General features: G+C 43.2%; 1 protein-coding gene across 10 annotated transcripts in view; it reads left to right on the top strand.

Moving 5' to 3' along the window:
- Positions 1 to 6798: 6798 nt before the first annotated feature.
- LOC141578434 (uncharacterized) overlaps positions 6799 to 16840 on the top strand; it is a 58593-nt gene continuing 48551 nt past the window's right edge. For 4 of the 10 annotated variants that reach the window (XM_074368820.1, XM_074368819.1, XM_074368822.1 and 1 more), the window contains exon 1: positions 8342 to 8790. The gene's annotated coding sequence lies outside the window, so the exon portion shown is untranslated. Of the gene's footprint in view, positions 6927 to 8341; positions 8791 to 10289; positions 10709 to 16840 lie in introns of those variants that run through there. The other 6 variants (XM_074368824.1, XM_074368825.1, XM_074368813.1 and 3 more) reach the window with 3 other exon arrangements.

Genomic DNA, 16840 nt, shown 5'->3' with positions numbered 1-16840 from the left:
TCGAGTTTCCCAAATATTATATTCATCAATGTTTTATTCACTTTCTCCTGCTTTAAGATACTTTTTTTGCTCTAGGTATTATATGACTTTAATATTTTAGATTTCTTTTTTTTTCCTTTTTTGGTTCAGCAGAGAAATAGACAAGATCTGTATACCTACAAAGAGGGAGTTTTAATGCCCTTAAGTAAAAGAGGTAAGTGCAGAGAGAATAGATTTCACAGATAGAAGAATGGGTAATGTTACAGAGCAAGACTAGGGAACTGGAACAACCCATGATTCCAGGGGCCCAGGGAAGGACATGAAACTGCCCACAGGCAATGTGGTTTGTGTGTGTGTGTGTGAGAGAGAGAAAGGGGGTGGCGGGAGTGAAGGAAAGATGAGATAGGGAGAAAAAATAGACAGGTGGGTAGATAGACTGATTAACTATAATATATTTCTATTTGTGCTTTTTAAGTGTAGTCAGTCTCAATGAACAACTTTTCACTGTTTGGTGAATTGAATGTGTAAAAAGCTAATAATAAATGCACTAATAAGATAATTTAATCCTTCCTCCAAAAGAGAGGGCCTGCTAAGATGGTGGGGGTGGGGTTACTGCAGACAGGAAAGTCAGTATCATTTTGTGTTTATGCTTCCTATTGGAATAAAATAATTTTTCTCCAAAGATAGGCAAGCCAAATAATTCACTTTTTTATAGTATTCTCAAACTGCCACAATAACTCATATTATAGAATGTCTTCTTGGTTCATAAAGAGCACGATTAATGTGGGCAAATCCACAGAGGATAATGTTTAAGTGTGCTGTGTCATCTGCTTGGCCTTTCCTTCTCAGTTAAGAGTGTCATAACATGCAATCCAGGCAAGTCATAAGAACGTCTTAATGAAATATGCATAGTTTTTAATTAGAAAGAATGGCATATGTATTTTTATGACATTCTTGAACTTTTAAATAATAGAAGAAAGTGGACTGAATCCACAACTTAAATTTTGTGCAGCACAATAGACAACAATACACAATGTATAAAAGACTCTACCATGGTGCTTTATTTACTTAATTAATAGCATGTAAAACTTAGATCGAATTAATTTCCACCAGCATCTTATTTAGATATGTGGTCCAATCTTAATGTAACATTAAATGATCTTAAACAATTTTCTGATGCTTTATAAAATTATTTCCAGCTAAAGAAATTCATACCTGGGTTCATATGATAGAAAGTTGGAAAAGTGAACTTTTGTGTGTGGTTGTATAAAGAACATATTGATTGAATAATAATCAGTAATTAAGCATCTACCTCTAGATAGAAAAATTTCAAAATTCTTAAAATGAGAAACAAGGAAAGTGCTTCTGCAAGTTTCTGCAATGTTTCCACTTAAAATATCATTTTAAAAATGCGTAAACATCCAAGTAACTTTATGTGCTATTGATTGTGTATCAAATATCAAATTACCTCTTTGGACAGGGATTTTATCTTTAAAATGTATATTCTTTCCAGGAAAACTATATTATTTGAAACTTCATGGTACTTAAAACACTTTCATGAGTTAATAAATAATTATTTTATTAATATGATTTTAAAAGTCAAAGAATAAATTACTAATATGCTTGAGTAATAATGATTAAATGACATTCCCTGGGTCAAAAAGATTTAATGTAAAAGAAAAAGACTTGCCTTTTGAGTTAATACAATTTTTTAAGAATTAAACATTTTCATTCAATTACTGTGGGTAATTAAATTGCTCTCATTATTACAAAACATACACACAGATATTGCTTCAAAATATTTGTATTTGTGTGTTTGTGTGTGTGTTTAGCTAAAAAAGCATAAAGAAAGGAAATCTTAAGTTGAAGAAGAAAAGATACTTTTAAATGAAAAATAAATGAGATATCTATAGTTGCTTTTTTATTTTGAATCTTTTGAAAGGTTCAGGTCATTTTACAATCTTGAAAATAGGATACAATCAATAAAGCTTAAAAATCGCAAATGTATAAAGTTATAGAAATGTTTCTGGTATCAACTTTCCATCTTTCATTAGAAGAAGATATTGACAATAATGGATTATATGAAACAAGGTCTCTTAATATTGAGTTCTTTTGTATATAGTGCCAGGGGTGCTGAAAAGTGGGAGTAGATGGATTTTTGCTCTTGTTTTTTCCTTGCTATGACACCTGAGTCTCAGGAAAGATAGACTTTGAGTCCATTTGACTCTAGTGCATACGTTGACAGAAGGCAAGTTTGTTGTACTATTCAGTTAGGCAGATCAGCTGTTCACCAAGAACCTGGCACATAACAGACACAACGTAAGTTACAGTTAGACAATGGAGTGAATAGATCTATGGGCTCTTTGGGTTACATTCAAGGCAATTCTAAAAAAGCTTTGGTGGCTGACTTATCAGTTTGTTCTCACCCTAGTACCAGAAATCCTAGGAAAAGTGTGGCTTAGGATCTCTTACCCTTTAGATTGAAGTTTGTACTGGAGTTGTCCTGGGAATGCCCTGGTTATTTTATTAAAGCCTGGAGGTCTTTTCCAAGATAATCATACTAAAGGAATACAGTGTTCTGAAGAAACTTTAGGGGATATATCTCTTTAAAAAATATCTACATATACATTATGTCTGAGTATATATCTACACATATGCTTATATATGTTATATATATATAATATATATGCAAATATATAATTTGTTACAGGTATACCTTGTATACATTTAGATTTTGGAGTTGATTTGTATCTGCTTGAGACCATCTTTAATGTTATAAAGCTACAGAGATACAGGATTAGGAGCATTTGGAAGAGAACTGCCATTTAGGTGTCTTTGAGTCCTAAGAGGGGTTCTGAAAGATCTCTGGCTCACAGGAGATAATACTAGCTATATATTTAAAGAATAAGTGGCCAGGTTCCTTTCTTTTCTCCTTCCTTTTTTTCCCTTTTATTTCTGCTTCCTTTCTTCCTTAATTTTACATACAGTACAGGTACAGAAGGAAACAACATGTACAAAACAAGAGTGAACATTTTCTCATGTGTTTTTGGAGACTGTTGCTGTCTCCAGTTCTCTGTTCCCTTTCCAAGGAAGCCCAGTCATCAGTAGGTACACCTTTATGCTTTTCTTTCTTTCTTTCTTTCTTTCTTTCTTTCTTTCTTTCTTTCTTTCTTTCTTTCTTTCTTTCTTTCTTTCTTTCTTTTTCTTTCTTTCTTTCTTTCTTTCTTTCTTTCTTTCTTTCTTTCTTTCTTTCTTTTTCTTTCTTTCTTTCTTTCTTTCCTTTCTTTCTTTCTTTCTTTCTTTCTTTCTTTCTTTCTTTCTTTCCTTTCTTTCTTTCTTAATTTTTAACTTTCCTCATAGTTACCATGATAGTCTGCAAACTCCTGGCCCATAAACATATACATACATGGGCCAAGAATATTATGTATATATCTAATGAGCCGGATGAAGTTTTACTTCTTTTGCTTGTATTTTCACCATTAAACTCCTTATATCCTAAACACTAACCCTTCACCCCAACCATATTCTTTTAATATTTACTCTTAACAAAGCAACAAATATAATAAATATTTTATTAAAAGTGTGTTCTTTTGAGGGGCACAGGGAATGATCAATTTAATATAAAGTGAATGCTTTTAATTATGAGCATCAGAGTGTATTTTACATTGATTCATGATACCATGAAGATTAGTGAAAAAGGAAACATGTAATAAGCATATTGCTACAGGTATATGTAGATGGGGTTTAGAAGAGAATCACAGAAGAATTAAATTAATAATATAAAACAGGTCAAAAAAGGTAAATTGCCTTTGAAAATGCTCAAATTTTTAACATACCTTATTAAAAATCTAGTTAAGAATTTGACAGCTATCCAATTAATGTAAAAAATAAAAAGGAATGAGATAGGTACTTAAATATAAGATTCAAAGCAAAGAAAACAACTAAAATACACATTTTAACTGCTGGAGGGACAACATGATATCTTAATAACACAATTCAAATCTTTGCCCAAGATACTCATTTTTTGCAACTTTGTGATTAATTTATATATCTGAGTTGTATAGTAGAGATTTGAAGCAGAAGATTGAACTGGGGAAAAATACTTCTTGAAACAGCTATAGATTTTGAGTAAACACATAAATAATTCAATATGTTGGTTATATTAATCAATTAGTCTATATCCATAATTATATTTTGTTATGGATATGTATGAGTACAAATTTAATGCATTGATATTTCTTTATAATTTCATTTTTTATCTGTTCTTTCATGTTCATTGCTTCTGCATTATTTATCTGCTATATTGTTTTTTCATACAAGTTTATTTCTTATAAAGGTGTGCCTTTCATCGTCACGCACGTTTCCCTTTATTTTGGTAAATATCTCCTTTGTCTTGATATTACTTCTGCATTTTCAATATTATTTTTCTTTATATTTGACAGATACAATTTTGTCAACCACTTATTAGTACTTTATTATATTTTCTATCTTAAGATTTAATTTATATTTTAATTTAAATATAAAATTCATTGATATGAATGTATTTCAATATAGTTTTAATGATCATTTTGTTACTTCACAACCGATTGCATATTTTAGTTTTATCTTGAATTTTTAATGTCAAGAAAGTTGACACTGTCATTCCTGTTTTATAAACAGATGTTTGTTTTTATCCTCGATTCCTTGCTTCCCTCAAATCTTCAGCTAAGATCAGTTTATTTTTGTGAAGTATAACCTTTAGAATTATAGGGCATTTGGGCAGTAAATATTATCAAGTTTTACTTGTTCAAATATATCTATTTTTTATGGACTTTTAAAAAAGATTTTTGTTTGTTTTGTTAATGGAGGTACTGGGGATTGAACCCAGTTTTATATTCCCTTCCACTAAATTCAAAATTATACACTCTGTTTGTTTAATGGTTAACCTATAATTTATATTAAGCATTGTTAACATTTCAACATATAAATTTAATTCAATCTTTTGCTTTCCTTTTAGCTAACAAAGACCTTCGATCAATGTCAATGCATTTACCACTCCAACCTTTTTGCAGTTTTCATGTTTTAAAATTATATTTTATTTAATCACAAGACATTTTATTACTATGAAGTGTGACTTGAATATAGTGTTTACTTGCTTTGTTCATGGATGTCTTTCTTTAATTTCCTTTTTTTGTTCTATTTCAGACTCCCTAGCTAGAATAACATTCCTTCGGCCTAAAGTTAATTCCTTTACAATTCTGTTTAAACTTCCAAAAATTGAGAAGAAAATGGCCAACAAATTAATAGAAACATTAATGATATTTATGTAGTATTTTCACATAAAAATAAATAAATGTGACCCTTAAATATATGAAAAAAGCTTAAACCTATTTTGAAATCCTTTATTATATATAAATCCTTATAATAAAGGATTTCAAAATAATATACTGCAAAAACATTATTCAGCTACCAAATTATCAACAAATGAAATGTCTGACAACATATTCTGTTGGCCAGCCTCTAAATAATGATGCATTCTCAAGCATTGCTGATGGGAATGAAAAATGGTACAACACTATGGAGGGGATTTTGCAATACCTAATGAAAGTATACACACGGTCATCTTATAAATTCAGGAATCCTATTTCTAATAATCTGTCCAAAGATACAATGGCATAAACATAAAATGTTATATTTCATCTTTATTATACGAAAAAATTAAAAACAAGCATGTGGATGCAAGTAAAAATTCTGCTTTATAATTTTGAACTTGGAATCATGTATATATTTTACATAATTCAAAGTGAAATAAATAAAATAACCTAATATAACAATTATTAAAATTGAAAATAATGAAATGAAACCTATCTACGTATAAACTTGGTGGCATAATCCCACTACGAGGAATCATATTTGTGCAGTAAACCTACAATATTTTGGCTCTGTTGCTAGTAATGTATAGCCTGCAGTTAAAAAACAAACCTTTAGATAAATCTTAAGTTTCACACATTAAACTCATTATTTAAGTATTATGAATATGGCTATGTTGAAGTATTAGTATTCATGTGTGGGTACGTAGATATCAGTAAATTGAAATAAAATGAATTAGTTACTGTGTTCCTTTTAATGTCTTAGGAATTAAGTTTTCAAGTGGAAAAGAGGTACAATTATAAAATCTAAGTAGTCAAATAAATTTTACAATGTTGAATTTCAAGGTTCTCTAAAAAATGCATATCTCCAACTTTGTTCATTGAAGTGTCCTACAAGCAATGGCAACCCAGAAAGACAAGCACCCCAAACACCCAGATGATAGTCTCTAAATAGAATTCTGTACAATTCTTAACTGTTATCGCCACTAATATTTGAAATATTATAACCTCAAACAATGGCCTCCATTCTCTCTCTCCCCTTCTCCTTCTGGAACTCTGACTAGATGGTTGAAACCTCACACTCTGTACCTCTTCATTTATCAGTAGGCTGAGTTAAATGCATCGCTTGAGTTTCCCTGATCTTGATGATTTGAACTTATTGTCTGTAAAGTGGCCAACTTGTAGATATAAAGTTTCGAAAAATTATTTGGTTTTTTTTCACTGTGCACTGACTAGCACCAAGATAACTTTTTAAGAAATCCTGAAATAAGAGATTTATTTTTAACTCTTCCATCCCTCTTCTCTCTGTCCCAGGGCTAATGCCCCACAGCCACGCCCCCCGCCAGACCCTAATCGGTACCGCTCGGCCCGACTCGCCACAACCCGAGCAGCAGGAGCACGAGCAAGAGGGTCCACGCTTCCGGCGGGAGGATGAGGGGCGCGCGCGCACGCGCCGATGCGCCTGCGCAGACGCGGAACAGCCCGAAATTGAAGAAGACGGGCGGGAGCCAACTGCTCCCGGAACAGCTCTTGGAGGAGTAACGCGGCCTGGGGTCTGGGACGCCGCTTGCTGCCGCCGCCGCTGCCGTCGCCGAGCCGGTAAGGGGGAGCTTGGAGGGGGCGCGCAGGTCGGGAGCCGGCGGGTGAAGCCTGGGCTGCGCTCGCGGGTAGCGGTGCGTAGGTGAGGCCCGGGCCTCGCGAAACGTTAGGACCCTGAGGTGGGTCGGGGGCCACCGGGTGGTTCGTGGTGACCACTTCTCCTTCCCGCTCATTAGTAGTACGGGCGCCTGTTCGTTGCCGCTTATACCCGGGGGGGGGTAGCGGATGCCACCACCCCAGGAGGTGGGAGGGCACCGGGCAGCCAGGGAGCACGTCCGACTGGCCCTCAGGCCATGGCCTGTTCCCAGGAGGCGGGTGCGGTGCTGTCAGGGTGCGGGGGCGGCGGCGGCGGCGGCAGCGGGGAGAGGGGTCTACCCTTGGGAGCCTGTCAATTTCCTCCCATCTCTCCTGCGTCCTGTCCTAGGGGCAACTTTTGCTGTCCAGATTTGCAGGGCCTATGTTGCAGGTCATTTCTGCCCCTGGGAGATGAGGAGGTGCTGTCAGGGTGCGGGGGCGGTGGCAGCGACAGCGGGAAATGGGAGCAAATTCCCGCTCTAGCATAGGGAGCCCCAATCCTGCCATTCCTGCTGCTGCTGCTGCTGCTGCTGCTGCTGCTGCTGAGCCCCCCCCCCGCACCGACCACACCCTGCCTACCTCCCAGGAGCAGGCTGACAGGGAGAGATTCTTTCCAGGAAGCCAGGGCAGCAGAGGCTGCCCCCCCCCCGGCCAGGCAGAGGGGGAGTTGGGAGGAAGTTGACTGGCTCTCCCAGGGCAGCTCACCACCCCGCCTCTGCCTCTGCGGCTGCCTGCTGTCCATTCTGGGCGGGGCTGCCCCCTCCCTGCCGGCAGCACCATCAACCACCCAAGGCCCACTGGCGAGTGGTGTGCACCCTGGTACCACCCTGCCCCATCAGCTGAGACGAGGCACTGGGTGGTGGGGGGAGAAGTGGGGGGGAGTAGGGGTGGGGGCAGGGCGCCCTGGCGAGAATTGGAACTGCGTCCAACCCCCGCCCGGGCCCAGGAGCCTGGGACACAGGGCTGTGTGCCAGCACTCTGCCCGGGATCCCTGGCTGGCTGGCTGTCGCCATGGTGATGGGAGCTCAGACCATCCTGCCCCCCGCTGGTTGAGGGGTGAGGGGGTCAGCTGGGGGTAAGGTTGCACTCCGGGTGAGGGAGGATCCCGCGGTGAGTGGGCACAGGCTGAGGGGTGAGGAATCGCTGGGAGTGGAATTGACCCGGCTGAGGGGTGAGGGGGACCATCTTGGGATGTTGGGGGTCCTGCAGTGAGGCATGAGGGGTGAGCTTGTGGCGTGGGGGCCATAGGTTACTAGCGTGGTGGAGTGTCGGGGCGGGTACCTCGGTGTGAGAGGAAGTCCCATTTTGGGGGTCCTGTGGGAGACTTGGGGGCTTGGCTATAGGTGGGGGGGCATTCACAGGGTTTGGGAGGGAAGGCGAGCAGGGGGAGTGGGGCTAGGGGGTGTGGCCTGGCCCTGAGCTGTTCGAGGTTTTGGTTGTGTCAGGACCGGTAGGTGATGGGATGGAGACCCGGTGGGGCGGGTAAAGGGATGGGCCCTCCGCCCCACTGCCAGGCCCTTGCCCCCAGCCCCCAGCCCCCAGCCCCCAGCCCGGCACCAGTCCCCACCTCCCGAAGAACAGGAGTTGCAGCCCGAGCGTCCGCGCTGCGGGCGGGAGGAGGAGGGGCGCACATGCGCGTGGACGCACAGACGCGCCGACCGGACCCGCCCGGAGCGTGTGAAAGCTGGGCGGGGCCTAGTGCTCGCGGACCAGCTCCTGGAGGAGGAACGCGGCCTGGGGTCTGGGACGCCGCTTGCTGCCGCCGCCGCTTGCTGCCGCCGCCGAGCGGGTGAGGGGGCGCTTGGTGGGGGCGCGCAGGTCGGGAGCCGGCGGGTGAAGCCTGGGCTGCGCTCGCGGGTAGCGGTGCGTAGGTGAGGCCCGGGCCTCGCGACCCGTTAGGACCCTGAGGTGGGTCGGGGGCCACCGCGTGGTTCGTGGTGCCCACTTCTCCTTCCCGCTCATTAGTAATAGGGGCGCCTCTTCGTTGCCGCTTATACCGGGGGGGGGGCGGTAGCGGATACCTACGCCCCAGGAGGTGGGAGGGCACCGGACGGCTAGGGAGCACGTCCGACTGGCCCTCAGGCCATGGCCTGTTCCCAGGAGGCGGGTGCGGTGCTGTCAGGGTGCGGGGGCGGCGGCGGCGGCGGCGGCAGCGGGGAGATAGGTCTACCCTTGGGAGCCTGTCAATTTGCTCCCATCTCTCCTGCGTCCTGTCCTGGGGGCAGCTTTTGCTGTCCAGATTTGCAGGGCCTATGTTGCAGGTCATTTCTGCCCCTGGGAGATGAGGAGGTGCTGTCAGGGTGCGGGGGCGGTGGCAGCGACAGCGGGAAATGGGAGCAAATTCCCGCTCTAGCATAGGCAGCCCCAATCCTGCCATTGCTGCTGCTGCTGCTGCTGCTGCTGCTGCTGCTGCTGCTGCTGCTGCTGCTGCTGCTGCTGCTGCTGCTGCTGAGCCCCCCCCGCACCGACCACACCCTGCCTACCTCCCAGGAGCAGGCTGACAGGGAGAGATTCTTTCCAGGAAGCCAGGGCAGCAGAGTCTGCCCCCCCCCCGGGCCAGGCAGAGGGGGAGTTGGGAGGAAGTTGACTGGCTCTCCCAGGGCAGCTCACCTCCCCGCCTCTGCCTCTGCGGCTGCCTGCTGTCCATTCTGGGCGGGGCTGCCCCCTCCCTGCCGGCAGCACCATCAACCACCCAAGGCCCACTGGCGAGTGGTGTGCACCCTGGTACCACCCTGCCCCATCAGCTGAGACGAGGCACTGGGTGGTGGGGGGAGAAGTGGGGGGGAGTAGGGGTGGGGGCAGGGCGCCCTGGCGAGAATTGGAACTGCGTCCAACCCCCGCCCGGGCCCAGGAGCCTGGGACACAGGGCTGTGTGCCAGCACTCTGCCCGGGATCCCTGGCTGGCTGGCTGTCGCCATGGTGATGGGAGCTCAGACCATCCTGCCCCCCGCTGGTTGAGGGGTGAGGGGGTCAGCTGGGGGTAAGGTTGCACTCCGGGTGAGGGAGGATCCCGCGGTGAGTGGGCACAGGCTGAGGGGTGAGGAATCGCTGGGAGTGGAATTGACCCGGCTGAGGGGTGAGGGGGACCATCTTGGGATGTTGGGGGTCCTGCAGTGAGGCATGAGGGGTGAGCTTGTGGCGTGGGGGCCATAGGTTACTAGCGTGGTGGAGTGTCGGGGCGGGTACCTCGGTGTGAGAGGAAGTCCCATTTTGGGGGTCCTGTGGGAGAATTGGGGGCTTGGCTATAGGTGGGGGGGCATTCACAGGGTTTGGGAGGGAAGGCGAGCAGGGGGAGTGGGGCTAGGGGGTGTGGCCTGGCCCTGAGCTGTTCGAGGTTTTGGTTGTGTCAGGACCGGTAGGTGATGGGATGGAGACCCGGTGGGGCGGGTAAAGGGATGGGCCCTCCGCCCCACTGCCAGGCCCTTGCCCCCAGCCCCCAGCCCCCAGCCCCCAGCCCGGCACCAGTCCCCACCTCCCGAAGAACAGGAGTTGCAGCCCGAGCGTCCGCGCTGCGGGCGGGAGGAGGAGGGGCGCGCATGCGCGTGGACGCACAGACGCACCGACCTGACCTGCCCGGAGCGTGTGAAAGCTGGGCGGGAGCCTAGTGCTCGCGGACCAGCTCCTGGAGGAGGAACGCGGCCCGGGGTCTGGGCCGCCGGTTGCTGCCGCCTCCGTTTGCTGCAGCCTCCCCTGCCGCCGCCGAGCGGGTGAGGGGGCGCTTGGTGGGGGCGCGCAGGTCGGGAGCCGGCGGGTGAAGCCTGGGCTGCGCTCGCGGGTAGCGGTGCGTAGGTGAGGCCCGGGCCTCGCGACCCGTTAGGACCCTGAGGTGGGACAGAGCTGAATTAAGTGAATACCTGTAAAAAATTGAAAAGTGAACACCACTTTCCTTTGTAGATCTGAGAATGTGATTTATGTTTTTGAAGATAGTCAGTTACAATGTGTCAGTCTGTGGTCTACAGCTTAATGTCCCAGTCATGCGTGTATGTACATATATTGATTTTCATATTCTTCTTAATTAAATGTTATTACAGAACATTGAATATAGTTCCATGTGGTATCCAGAAGCAATTTGGGGTTGTTTTTTAATATCATTTCCTAAATTAATTGAGAATTTTTTTAGAGGAGTTTCAGGTTCACAGCAGAGTTGAGCAGAAAATACAGATTTCACACATAACCCTCTCCACCCACATATATATACTCCCCTACCCTCAACATCCCTCATCAGTGTGGCATATTTGGTAGAAACGATGAACCAACATGGACACACTATTATCAACCAAAGTCCGTAGTTTACATTAAGGTTCACTCTTGATGTTGTACATTTGACAAATGCATAATGACATGTAGCCACTATAGTATCACGTAGAAGAGTTTAATCACCGTAAAAATCCCTTGTGCTCCATCTGTTCATTCCTCCCTCCCTCTCACTAAACTCCTGGAAACCACGATCTTTTTATTGTTTCTGTAGCTGTGCCTTTTCTAGAATGTCATTTGGTTGGACTCGTACAGTTTGTAGCCTTTTCAGACTCACTTTTTTCATTTAGTAATAGGGGTTTTTAGTTTCTTCCATGTCTTTCATGGCTTGATAGCTCATTTCTTTTTTTTTTTTACTGCACATATATGTTTTAAATTTACATATATATGCTGTTCATTATTTCTAAGGATGTTTAGAGCTTTAGCTTTTTAAATTTATATAGTTATCAAAGGAATAAAGCCAACCACAAAATAAGAATTAATTAAAAAAGATACACACACCTTGCTATTAGCAGCAACATTATTTATGATTGCCAAGATATGGAAGCATCGTAAGTGCACATGAGTAGTTGAATTGATAATGAAGATGCAGCATGTATATATATCTATATCTATATGATGAATGTAATGTAAGAAATATGTATATATATGTATGTATGTATGTAATGGAATACAACTCACCCATAGAAAAGAAGGATATTTTGTCATTTGCAGCCCTTCATTCACTTTTTTTTTTTCACTTCAAAAGCGAGAATTTTATAACCGGCATGAACATTTCCATTACATCAAAAACATCAAAATACCTAAAAATAAACTTAAGGAAGGAGGTTCCCTATACTCCAAACACCAAAATGACACAAAGAAATGAAAAGATTTCTTGTGCTCCTGGATTGGAAGAATCAACACTATCAAAATGGCCACACTACCGAAAGCAATCCATAGATCCAATGCAACCCCCATCAAAATACTCACAACATTCCTCACAGAACTAGAACAAAGAATTCCAGAATTTATAAGGAGCCACAAAAGACCCCGAACAACCAAGGCAGTTTTTTGTAGGTCTTTTTTTTTTTTTTTCCCTCTTTCTTCTTTTTGTTCTTTTTTCTTATGGTTTGATGACGAGAGAAGTTGTAACATCTGTTGTAAAGCTGGTTTTGTGGTGCTGAATTCTTGTAGCTTTTGTTTATCTGTGAACCTTTTGACTTCTCCATCAAGTCTGAACCAGAGCCTTGCTGGATAGAGTGTTCTTGGTTGTAAGTTTACCCCTTTCATCACATTAAATATATTATACCACTTCTTTCTGTTCTGTAGAGTTTCTGCTGAAAAATCAGCTGATAAACTTGTGGGAATTCCCTTGTATGTTATTTGTTGCTTTTCTCTTGCTGATTTTAATATTTTCTTCTTATCCTTAATTGTTGTCAATTTGATGACTATGTGCCTTGGTGTGTTCCTCTTTGTGTTGACCCTATGTGGTCCTCTCTGTGCTTCCTGGACTTGGTTGACTGTTTCCTTTCCCAAGTTGGGAAAGTTTTCAGTGATTATCTCTCCAAAAATTTTCTCAGGTCCTTTCTCTCTGTTCTCTTCCTAGGACCCCTATAATGCAAATATTAGAGCACTTCATGTTGTCCCATAGTTCTCTTAAACTATCTTCATTTCTTTTCATTCTTTTTTCTTTTTTCTGTTCTGAAGTAGCGATTTCCACTAATCTGTCTTCCAATTCACTGATCCGTTCTTCTGCTTCATTTAGTCTATTCTTGGTTCCTTCTAGTATATTGTTCATTTCAGTGATTTTATTCTTCAACTCTGTTTGGGTATTCTTTGTCTTTTCCAACTCTACTAAAAACTTTGCTCTGTGCATCTGTACTCCTCTTGAGTTCTCTGAACATCTTGGCCATCATTACTTTAAACTGTTTCTCAGATAAATTGCCTATCTCCTCATCACTTATTTCTCCTACTGGGATTTTATCTTGTGCCTTGGCCTGGGAGATGTTCCTCTGCCACCCCATCATCTATTTTTCTGTGTGTTTGTGGGCTCCTTCCACAGGTTTTGGGATTGTTGTTTTCTTATTTTTAGTATCTGCCCCTGGTGGGTGATGCTGGACTAGAGGCTTATGCAGGTTTCCTGGCAGGAGGAGCTGGTGCCTGCCCACTGCTGAGTGAAGCCTGGTCCTGGGCCTCTGGTGGGTAGGACTATGTCTAGAGGCCTTTGCAGCTCAGGAAGTCTGCTGATGGGTGGGCCTGTGTTCCCACCCTATATGTTGCTTGGCCTGAGGCTTCCCTCCAGGCTGTTGGGTGGGGCCAGGTCTTGGTGCTAATGGTCCGATCAAGATGTCAGCCTCCAGGAAAGCTCATGTAGATGAACACTCCCATAATGTCCATCACCAGCTTTTATGTCGTCTGGGTGAGCCACAGCCATTCCCCACATCCCCAGGAGACCCTCCAAATCCAGCAGGCAGGCCTGGCCCAGGTTCTTACGAAATCACTGCCACTGCCCTTGGACCTGGCGCACGTGAGTTTTCGTGTACACTTCCTAAGTGAATGGAGTTTCCATTTTCCTGAGTCTCATGGGGCTTCTGGAGCCAAGCTCCACTGGCCTTTGAAACCAGATGTCCTGGGGTCTCCTCGTCGTCCCAATACAAGACCTAGACTGGGGAGCTTGACGTGGGGCTTAGAGCTCTCACTCCTGTGGGAGGGCCTCTGGGACTTCACAAATCTTCAGCTTGTGGGTCACCCCCCCCAGGGTGCATGGAGACTGATTATATGGTGAGCACACCCCTCCTACCTTCCTGCTGTGTTTCCCTCTTTATGTTTCCAGTTGCAGAAGATCTTTTATGCTAGGTTCCAGTCTTTTTTTTTGATTGGTGTTTAGCATTCCATCGTGGATTCGTTGTAGTCTCGAGGAGAGGCGAGCTCGTGGTCCTACCACTCTACCATCTTGACTGGAAATCTTTTTTATCTCTTTTTATATATAGTGGTTAACATTTACAAATCTCAAACTCTCAAATTATCCTTTCTGCCCCCTTTCCCCCGGTAACCATAAGATTTGTTTACCTGTGTGCGAGTCTAGTTCTGTTTTATAGATGAGTTCAATAGTGTCTTCTTTTTCCTTTCTTTCTTTCTTTTTTTTTTCAGATTACACATATGAGTGATATCATATGATACTTTTCTAATTTAACCATCACTGGAATGAACACACTGCAGCAAATAGTTATCTAATACAGGGGTTGTCATGCTTTGTCTGTAAAGAGCCAAATAGCAAATACTTTCAGCTTTGTGGGTAATACATTTTTTTGTTAGAGCTAGTTACTCTTGAAACATTGTAGCATGAAAACAGCTATAGCTAGTATGTAAACGAATGAGCATGGCTGTGTTCCAAAAAAAGTGTTATTTATGGACACTGAAATTTGAATTTCTTGATTTTTATGTTTATAAAATATTCTTATGATTTTTTCAACCATTAAAATATGTAAAAGACACTCTTAGTTCATGCTGTACAGAAACAGGCAGTGGGCCAGATTTGGCCTGTGGACTATCATGTGGTCTATCCATAATATATGGAAAATATGTTCCTGATGAAATTGCTAGAATGCATACTATAGGAGCAATAGTCAAAGATATAATAGGAGAAAAAAAATCTGCCTGTAGGTTAAATGTACTTACCCTATCCTCAGTTGGGAAAGAAGATACTCTGGCTGGAGCTATTAGTGAAGATTTATGAAAGTAGAGGCATGGACTTTGGGAAGTCTTGACAGATGGTAGTTAATCAGTTAATGAATGTGTTTGACATATGAATGAAGGGGAGAATAAATGAGTTCAGTATAAAAATAGGTGAATAGAGTGTGATGTGGAAGGACTCATGTCATAAGGAGGATGAGGACAAAGGACAGAGAAGAAGCAGCCTCTGGGAATTCCCAATTGTTCTGCTGAGCTCAGACAGGGCTTCAAATGCCAAGCAATCAGCAGGACTGTATTTGAAAGGCAAAGAGCGCTACTGAAGGCTTTAGGACTATGGATTGCATTATTTCCTGTTCTGTTACTATCAAAGGTAAGCAAAGCCAGACACCAGTTAAAATGGTCAGGACAGATTTTAATCAGTACTATACTATTGCAGTGGGGAAGAGAGCCCAGCATAAACTGAACTCAGAAACAATTGTCAGCATCCAAGAAGTGGAACATTACAAAGGGGTCCTCAGTGTAAATGCTGATGAGGCCAGCTGGGTCTGCTGGCTGGCAAGTATTGAAGGGAGTTGGAGACAGGGGCTCCATCCTTCCTGGTGATCACATTTCAAAGGCATGGCTTTCAGGTACTTAGGAAAGACACTCTTGAATTGTAGGAGATACTAGTCTATCTGAAAGGGACAGAGGAAGGAGTCACAGTTGTCAGGCCTTTTTAGTAAATGCTAAGGCAAATGAAATTCTCTTGGCAGCCTTCAGCTTTCTCATACAGGCCCTTTCTGGTTGGGGATTGGTTAGAGTAATTCTAAGGATGTGGCCTTCAGCTATTAGAAAACATGTTAGTGTTTAAGTCTTTTAATGTGAATTGGGTAGGGGTCAGGGATGGGCAAAATCATTTTTGTTGAGAGTCTGTGGGTTTTTTTAGGCCAAGGTTGAGGCCTCATGGAGAAGAGGATTTGGAGGAGCCTGGTGAGAATTTGATCAGGGAGTGAATCTTTGTCCTCCCATGCTGGTTTGTGTATTTAACATGCATAAACTTCCCTGGGGGTACAGTCAGTCCAGCCTGATTGAGTTTACTGAGAGATAGCCTGCTTTTGGGTGTGCACTGTTCTCTCCCTTCCTGAAACGCCCTTGTATAGTTTTTGCTCCTGAGGGAAGCCTGCTCACCCTCTAGGCAGCTGTCAAATATCTCTTCCTTTGCGAGGCCCTCCTGCATTTATTTGCATCCCCCTCCTCCCTTCCCCCCATTCAAGCATAATGAATTGCTTTTTCTACTGCATCTCTTGTTGCTAAATCGCATGACCCTTTAAATTTACTTTCTGAAACTATTATGAAATAATAAGCAGGAAAGCACCTGCAGGCAGAGGCGGCATCTCATCTGTCTTGTATCTCAAGTGCATAATAACACTTTCGAGGGAAGTAGATGATTAATAAATGTTGGTTGACTTTTGACTGATTTTCCTCCTTTGGAATGATGACCTAATTAATATTGATGTGTCAGTTTTGATAGTGTGCTAATTAATTTGGCTTTAAAAAAATTCCTACTGTATCTTCCAATGAATGCACAGGCATTGTCTTCCTGCTTCAAGAAATTAATTTAATGTCTTTAATGTTCCAGAGTAAGTATTCATATTTGTGACTGTAATAATGCTTAATCCTATACAGATTGAAGGTGGAATTGGTCCCATGCATTTTCAGTGATAGTTAATTTACTACTTTATGTTAAGAATAAAGGCAATATGAAAAGGCTACCTACTATAGAATTCCAACTCTGACATTCTGGAAAAGGCAAAACTATGGAGACAGTAAAAAGATCAGTGGTTACCAGGTGTTACAGGGAAGGTGGGATGAAGAGGTGGAGCACAGAGATTTTTAGGGCAGTGAAATTATTCTGTGTAATATTATAATGG

Source organism: Camelus bactrianus, chromosome 8, assembly GCF_048773025.1.
Source record: "Camelus bactrianus isolate YW-2024 breed Bactrian camel chromosome 8, ASM4877302v1, whole genome shotgun sequence".
Taxonomy (NCBI): Eukaryota; Metazoa; Chordata; class Mammalia; order Artiodactyla; family Camelidae; genus Camelus; species Camelus bactrianus.
The sequence above is the reverse complement of the archived record's forward strand: the minus strand, read 5'-3'. Positions and strand labels throughout refer to the sequence as shown.